General features: G+C 38.8%; 1 long non-coding RNA gene across 4 annotated transcripts in view; it reads right to left on the bottom strand.

Annotated features, from left to right (window-relative positions):
- Positions 1-2,297: 2,297 nt before the first annotated feature.
- Positions 2,298-9,046, bottom strand: part of LOC143498876 (uncharacterized) — a 42,052-nt gene continuing 35,303 nt past the window's right edge. For 2 of the 4 annotated variants that reach the window (XR_013125974.1, XR_013125977.1), the window contains exon 5: positions 7,419-7,766. This is a non-coding gene — a long non-coding RNA (uncharacterized LOC143498876). Of the gene's footprint in view, positions 2,440-2,853; positions 3,138-7,418; positions 7,767-9,046 lie in introns of those variants that run through there. The other 2 variants (XR_013125976.1, XR_013125975.1) reach the window with 2 other exon arrangements.

The raw sequence follows: 9,046 nt of genomic DNA, 5'->3' as shown, positions 1-9,046 counted from the left end.
ATTAGTCCCTGTGTCTCCCAGGTCTAGTTGTCGGTCTTTTTGTTTTTCGCTGTGTTTTGCCTGTTCGCCCTAGTGCTGCTGTTTAGTGAGTCCTCCTTGTTGTGTTTTGCCATGTCTGTCCGTGTTTCGTGTTCTGATTGCCTGCACGTTATGACCCATGCCTGTGACTACAACACTGCCTATGGAATTTCCTTGAATAAATCTCGCTCTCCTCAGCGTTTGTGTCCGTCTACCTGTTCTGCCCTGCGCAGATCGTTACACACTATAACTGTACTAAAATTGTACTAAACTGTACATTACTAATAATGTACATAACCAGACATAAAAGGTTATCAAATTGGACACCATGATCATTTGCATCTGTTCATGTGGATATGGATACTGTTGCTTGGATTAACACACATTTAATAATCCCCTTCTGAAAGTAAGGGGGCTGGGATTAACACATGTTTAATAATCCCATTCTGAAAGTGAGGGGGCTGGGATGAATACATGTTTAAAAATGCCCTTCTGAAAGTGAGGGGCTGGGATTAACACACGTTTACATATAATAATCCCCTTCTGAAAGTGAGGGGGCTGGGATTAACACACGTTTATATATAATAATCCCCTTCTGAAAGTGAGGGGGCTGGGATTAACACGCACTTACATATAATAATCCCCTTCTGAAAGTGAGGGGGCTGGGATTAATACATGTTTAATAATCCCCTTCTGAAAGTGAGTGGCTGGGATTAACACACGTTTACATATAATAATCCCCTTTATATGAAAACTGAAGCAGTCCCAAACTGAGGCCCAAAACATGACCTGGACCGATACCAACTGTTCTGCATTTTTACATTCTGTCATGACAGCCAGTGATTATCTATAAACAACAGTTGCTAAAAGAAACAGTTTCCTTTTTTAACAAACTGAAAATGTAGATATAATAATAATAAAATGCTTAGTCTATTCTGTGGACAGAATTAGGTACACAGGCTCAGATTTATTATAGAGGTTTAAAGGCCACACTATTACCTTAAAAAATTATAAAAAGAAGAATGAAAAGGATTAAAAGGCACAATTCTTTTGATATTTTTAAGCAAACAGATAAACACAGTGCAACACTGCATCAGATGCACAGACATAAACCTTCAATCTTACACCCAAGGCTACCACACTGACTGACACCAGCACCCAGTCAAATTACCAGCCTGCCTTAGCACTCCATAAACGTTTCATTATTTGAAAGGAGATTGTTTCATATACAAATCAGTTTTTTAAATTCCTGTTCTTCTTTGTTAATTCATCATATTTAAGCTCCCACAAGGCCAAGGATGAAGTTCTTTTAGATGTTGATAAACCACTGAGAGTAACTCTGGTACCCTCCCATTGGAGAGGTGTTTCCTATTGGTATGCTGGTTGGCACAATGTTTTTGAACCAAAGCTTCTATTCAGGTTCATTACCACAACATTGATTTTCACTCTAAGTGGTGAAGCCAGAAGCGATATTGAATATTTATGAACAGGTCGTTACAGAGGTCCCTTAAAGAGGTTTGGGAACAAAAAAATATCATTTTAAGGCCATAATATGTACATGGTCCATGGCCAGTTAAGGCCACTGAAAGTAAACATAAAAGAAAAATGTTACAATGTGAAGAGAGAGAACCTCATTCAACAGCTGAGGGGATGTTTTGCCCACAAACATAAAAAGAGATCTTTTCATTTCTAGAAAGGCTGCATTGTAGTGCATATCGAGACAAATGTACACTGGGTGATATCTTCATTTAGCACAGCTATACGTAACAGACTGTGATAGACCTTTTAGCTGTAACACTGACTGACGTCCACTGCACAAAAGATGCGGTATAGACTAAGGAGCAGGTCTTAGCTGTAGGATTTGAATACACATTTATATAATATAATGACACGCCTCCATATACACATATACCATTTCCAGACATCACCTGCCTTTAGTCAGCTAAAAGCAATGCACAGTAGGGCAACTGAGAAAACAAGACACTATCAATCAATTCAGTTCTGGACTGACTTGCAAATAAGACACTATCAATCAATTCAGTTCTGGACTGACTGGCAAACAAGTGTTAGCTGACAGCCAGTACTATTATTAGATTCCAAGTCTTCTTATACTTAATTTTTTCCCTGTACCATTACATATCATTACAAAGACCTTGTTAAAAAGATTTTTCTGTGCATTGTCAAAAAAAAGCAGCCATAACATCAAAACTGAACCAAAACTTAATTTAAATTTGGCTGACTTGCCTTATCCAAAGTTTTATCAAAACTTTGTGTGTTCGTATTCCCAAATATCCCGGGCCTATCTCAGAGGGCCTCCACATCTTCCAGCTCGAACGGCAAGCAGACTTTGGCGGCACGTATCAGTTAGGGACTGCAGACTGGAGTGAGACACAGTAGAGGTGTGGAGGGAGATTTAGCTCACTGAAAGGGAACCCAGACACAACACGACACGAAAGCTCACAAAAGAGCACATCAAAGCTGACTAAGCACGTTGGCGAATGCTCTCTGCTTGGAGACAGAGAGAGACTGTGTATTTACTTTTATCATGTCTGATTTTTGTCTTTTTCCTTTCCTTTTTCTTTTCTAGTCTTAGAATCACATGAATTGTTATTCCTTTGATCATCCATGACTGTAGAATTCAGACAGCAAGGGGAAAAAACCCTTCTGATTAATTTATGCATTCTAAGTAATAATTATTAATGTATGTAATATGGACAAGCACATTACCGTCATTCTCATAAAACCCACGCAGTACCTCATTCAGATTGGAACACATTTCTGTTTGTCATATAATTTTCTGGTTTATGTACCTAGTTATGCCGTTGCCCTACTCACCAGCCCCTGTGGTCTCTCTGGGACTGTCTGCAGTAGAGAGCTTTGTTTTCATCAGGACTGGGCATGGTGATGGATCTCCGGTCATAATGTCCAGGCCTTCTTCTCTGAGGGGAACAACAACTTGGTCCACCTCGCGTTGATTAACAGGGAGTTCTGCTTACCTCAACCGAACTTTGACAAATACAGCCTGGTGGTCGTGGTGGGTTGCTGTGGCTTGTCGATGTGCTGCTCGTCTAACTAAGTGTCATGTTGTATCAGCGGGCAGACAGGATGAGGGCAGGTGGCTGCAAATCGATTTAAGCACATTTAATAAAGACACAGATCTGCACAACTCGCATAACTCCATTTTGCACTGCATGATGGGAACGGGGAACCCCAGGTTTATTCCTACCCACAACACCCCAGGGGCCAATTATTATCCATCTCCAAATAGTCACAGAGCTTTTTTTAAAGTCCCGTTCACTATCCCCATATTTTGTGTCATTTGTCAGTGCTGTGTGTGATTGGCTTGGCACTCTGCTCTCTGCTTCCTTGGTTGCTTTCTGCAACTAAAATGGATGTCACTGCCTTCTTTTTAAAAAAGAGCCAAATGTATCCTGAATATATCGAATCTGCAAAATCTGATTAAGCTCAATGATAGGTTTAAATCATTTAAACAGATTCAGAATCAAGTCTTCACTGACATATTAGCCTGAAATTTGATTGATTCGAAGAGGAATCATATTTTAAAATAATATCTATTTTTTATGTGCTTTGAGTCTACAATGTCATTGTATCATTGTAATTTACATTCATTTATGTTTAGAAATGCTGCTTTTTTATTTCAAAAATTTTTTGTTCAGCAAAATTACAATCTTGAAATGTGCAGAATTTCAATGCTCATGGTAGGCGACAGATTGTCTCACTTGTCATGACGTCCCTGTCTTTGCTATGACTTCATTTCCAACTCCCCAAACCCCCTTTTTCTATTCCGTTCTCATGCCATTCAGTCTATCGAACAACCATTTTCATCTGGAGAGAAATTGCAGACTTGACAAGATCTCATGTTGTGAAAATTGCCTTTAATTCAGAGCAGTGCACCATAATTACCATAAGTACTCTTTGCTGTGAGGCTTTTTGTTAAGTGAGAGCAGAATTGGGCATTATCCCATTGTGGGATCTCATCCTTTTTTTGTGAGTGGAAGCAGTACAACCATTCCACAGCAAATTATGCCTCTGCATATCTTTCAGCTGAATTAGACCTCTTTAAATTATGGCATTGTGAGTCCCAAAGTTAGATGTATGCAAAATCCAAAGGCCCCTTTCGCAGACTCATTCAAAACAGATCTACATATAAAAAATAAATAAAACTGAAATTACCTAAGAGGGTTGTTGTAACAGTTTTTTTCTCTGTTAAATGATCTTTACCTGTAGACAAAGCTGTGAAAATGACTCTGCATGTGTATGGCAGTGTCAATCACCTGTTCATCTGATTTGAGGGTAATTTACAGTGGCATATCATCTATCATCTTCAGATAAGTACCTGCATGAATATGAACACTGTGCCATTTCTACATCTTGGTTGAAGTAGCACTCAGCCCAGGATACAGGAGAGGTTCCGACATCTCTTTAACGTAAATGTGAAATTACCTGTCATAACAGCAATAATTTGATTGCACTGGAAATAGGGATGATAATAATCACCATGCACCCCAGAGCCAGTGGTAGTGCAGTATACCCACTCACAGCTGACTCACAGAGACTTATAAAATCATAAATCATGAGACTGACCACATTCCCTACACTACATAAACCATCACACTGCATAAACAAAAATAAAGAAAGCCAAATTTTAAATAAGCATTCTTAACATTGACAATCATTTAGATGGATTTTCATACTGTACACCCTAGCTTCTCCTATAATATGACCCTTGATCATATTTTCAAACAAAATGCCAACAAACAAGCTACCATCAGTCAGTTATCAAACTGACCCCAAGCAAGTTGCAGCATAGCAGTAGTTAGAGGCCAGTGCTATTATTAGATTTGTTTCCTCCCTACAGCCTCTACTAAATATCATTAGTAAGATCTTTAAAAACAAGCAAGACGTTTTACTGTTCAGCATTTTAGTGTTCAGTGCTCACGGCTGTAAACACACCACTGTAATATAACTAACTATTTCCTCAAGCCACACTTTTGGATGGACTGACAGAAGATATACAAAACAAACTAAACTCTGTGTCACTTATGGAAGTCTGAAATCTTTTCTCAAGAGACCTTAAAGTACATCCAGCAAGGCATCAGTTCAACTTTATCCAGGAACAGAGGAAATTAGCTGAGTAAAGGGGTGACAAAAAGAGGACAGAAAGAATCTATAAATACATTTAATAAAAAAATATATATAATAATAATAATAATAATAAATAAATAAATTATGCATCTAGGCTACTCTACATATTCTTGGTTACTGTAGGACAGTTGTGTTTGAGACTGGAACTAATCCAAACTGTTCATTAGTATGGATGCTGTCGGTGTATGTTTCTACATCCACTTCGGGTGATATTTTGAAGGGTTCGAAAATGTAAGTGTATTAGGAAAATAAAAAGGAAATCAGACCAATGAAATTCAGAATTTTCATTGCTGGGTTTGGCCCTTTTTGGTGTTCTGAAGAGGGGCTTTGGCATCAATAAAAAATACAGCTGTCTATGCACTTGTTATCATTGGCTACTTTAGCCAGCTAACTTCGAATGCTGACTACAAGTTAGATGTGGTAAATGTGGTATCCATAATTAAAGCTTTTTTCATTACTGCCCTTCAAAGAAAACCTCAGAATAATTCAGCAAGGTTGACCAACTAAATCTATAAACCTTAGCCAGAAAGGAAAAAGTTATGCACGTAGTTTCTGTAAAACCTAGGGTTAGGTTTAGGGTTAGCTCTTGAGACGCATGCTTGGCTAACAGTTAGTTTGAAGCACCCACCCCACAACTGTAGTTATATTTTGAGGATTGATGACCCGTATTTGGAATGCACACATTAATTTAGGGATGCATGGACAGGACTGTGCAGAAGGGGTGTACACATTATGCCCTGCAAACATTTCTTTCTCTCCGTTTTCAAACTTTATTGAATAAGCAGTTATGTCCCACTCCACTGTCAACAAACCTCATGTACATTAGTACAGTTTCCCAGATATTTATTTGTGCACTTATGGTTTAAACAATTCTCTGATATTACGGTCAGCTCTTTATGGGGATTATTCAAAACTTCAACAATTAATTCTCCAATGAATTTGTGCAGTGCAGATCTTCATCAAGACTATTTCCTGAAATAAAGCTTCCATGTGTGACGGGCAGGGGTGAGCAACGAAAAGGAAGCGATCACGCCAAGTCTCAGGGAAAAAGGATGGTTTAATAGAAAGTGTGCAAACCTAAAACCCGTGCACTATCTCCAAATTAAGGATATAATGACCAGCGGTCAACTGGTACAAAGACAAGACATATATAGGCAAACAAACGACCCTCAGGTGAGACGGATCACGGGCTCCGCCCACCTCAGGGACGCACATGATGTCACCAGACAACAACAACAACAGCCGCTGTGGACAGAGGCGGCCGGTAGGGGGCCGCCTCACCGTGACACCATGAAGTCCACCGCATGGTGTTATTTTAGTTTAGCTGCAAACCAAGTCTCTCCTTCTTCTGTACGTAACTTATCATTGCGCAGCATAGAAACTGGTGCAAAAGAGATGTCGTTTCCCTAAGCTTTTGATAGTAAAAAAGTCACCTTCATCCAGAATGAATAAAATTCTGGACAGACCTGAATTGTGTTTTAAAGTATCAGATCATTCCAGTGAACAGCCAGTTTAGATTTGGTGTGTTTAGTGTGATATCACAAAAATGGTGCCTAGTATGTATATAATGAAGATTTCTCTTTACACTGAAATGTGTTCGTAAACCACCTCCCAGTCACTACATCCAGTATTAGCTGCTAGACCTTTTCTCTATTGTTTTGTATACTAATATTTGAATATGATGTTTTTGAAGCCAAGGGTATATAAAATATCTAGAGGTATAATTCAATTTCTCTTTCTTCTCAAGCAGCAGATTGTAATCTCAAATATAGAAAAAAGCGTTACGATCCTTGGATATATTAAAAAAAGACAAGGATATTAAAACCACACTGTATCACACCTGAGATTTGAACTCAGATAGCATGTTGCCTGACTTGATGTTTTCTTAATGAATAAAGTAGATTTAATCATAGCAAATAAAGCCTGAATGTTACTACCTAAATAGCTGAGCTGTGCTTGAGAATTATAGATGTAACAGAATAAAACCATTGTGCATTATCATAACATCGTTGCTGAATTCAGACTACAGAATAAAGAAAGCTTAGAGTTGTTTGGTAAAAGAAAGGCTGGTAAAACATTATACTGTCAGTCATACGTAGGATTATCCCGTGAGCATATTGGGAAGCCTCAACAGGAGATACGTTTGTCTCGAATGTTGTGCCAGAGGTTCAACAGAGGAACACAGTATGGCCACATTTGTCTTTAAAGTCTGTCTACCAAAAACTTTAAAGCTGTGCAGAAAATGCTGGTTTTTTTTTTTGTTTTTTTTGTTTTTTTGCTTTACTCTAGGATGCAGGATGGTAGACTGGTTCAACATACGAACAACTATAAGAACCCCAAACCTTACTCCCTTTGCAAGACAAACAGATGACGCCTAAAGGCATAAATATGTCTGAGAAACAGATGCACACCTCCTCCTCTTCTCCCCTGCTGAAGGGAAATGGAGGCGTCCGAGTCCGGTGCTGCTGGGAGCCGTGTGCAGAGGCACTCTCCGTTTTCAGCTCACGATGTAAGGGCTACTTAGCAGCAGCACTTCAAAGAGCCCTCAGTCCTTGTGGTGAAACCAGGATAACAAAATCAGCCTGTCAAGAACAAAACAAGCAGAATGAAATGGTGGAAATCAAGACTTTCAGCAAATGTTTTTATCCAGCCAGTGAACACTATGTTAAAATTCAAAAGAGGGAACTATGAATTAGCCTGCAGTAATGGTTCCACCAGGTGGAGGTAATGTTGATGTGGAATACTCAAGCTTTTGTTAGTGAGTTTCATGGCCATTTAGCTGAGTGCAAATGGGCCTCTTCACATCATGATCTGTGGCTGTGCTGAATCTCAGTCAGCATTGACAGCATAGTGAAGTGAGAAGATGGCTATGCTATTACATCCTCTTTTTAATGTTTAGGGTTAGTTTTTAGGATTATAATCTCAGGGTTATTTTTAGGCCTTTTCCTCAGCACTCCGTGCAACTTTCAAAGTAAGTGATAATTATGTCTTCAATTTCACAGTTTCTCAGGGTGGAATTTTTATAGTCCATAATTTATAAACTTCAAATTTAAAAGTCTGGGTAAGTCTGAGTAAGATACTGGTTAAAACACTGCCACATAAGATGTCAGACAATAAGAGATGAAAAACATTCTTAAGCAACTAATTGCAACAATACATGAAAGGTGATAAAATACTGAAGACTCTGAAAGAAAAATGGTAATAAAGCGTTCCAGTTATAAGGCATTTCCGTTTCTGGGAAACCATGTGAATCGAAGTGGATCCAAATCAAAGACATGGCTGGAATGTGTATGTTTATGTGAGGGTCAGACGGAGATCCAGAACAAAGAGATTGCCACCTGTAATCCATTTTCTCTCAGGCACCATCATACAGCTCCTCCGTGTGTTCTGCAGATAAGTCAAACCCCCTACAGCCTCAAAGCATCCAGGAAATTCATACAAACTACTCTTTCTTCTCACTGCCCTGAAATGACAAAATAAACAAGATGCTGGAAATTGCAGAATATATTATTTTCCTTGATAGACAGGCAAACTGTGTAATCCTTCTTTATCACATTGTAGTCGTTTTCATAGTTCTGCGTAGTGTGAAGGAGGTTTGGAAAGTCAAGCCTAATAATGTTAAATATAATTATTGATGCTTCGCTTCAGTTCTCAATAATGGCTGGAGAAGATGTCCTTTTGTTCTTCTTGCTTGTGTTTATTTCATGCTCGACTTGATTTTTAATTCGAGAACTCCACAAGAATGGGACGTGATCATCAAACCAAAGGACAATGTGCTAATGCTGATGAGGAGAGAATGCAATAAGACCATATATTAAAGACGGATGGAAGGCAGACTCAAGGCAGCACCATTACTCTCTTG

The sequence above is a fragment of the Brachyhypopomus gauderio genome, unplaced genomic scaffold (genome assembly GCF_052324685.1).
Source record: "Brachyhypopomus gauderio isolate BG-103 unplaced genomic scaffold, BGAUD_0.2 sc121, whole genome shotgun sequence".
Taxonomy (NCBI): domain Eukaryota; kingdom Metazoa; phylum Chordata; class Actinopteri; order Gymnotiformes; family Hypopomidae; genus Brachyhypopomus; species Brachyhypopomus gauderio.
Note: the sequence above shows the minus strand (reverse complement) of the source record. Positions and strands in the feature narration are given on the sequence as shown.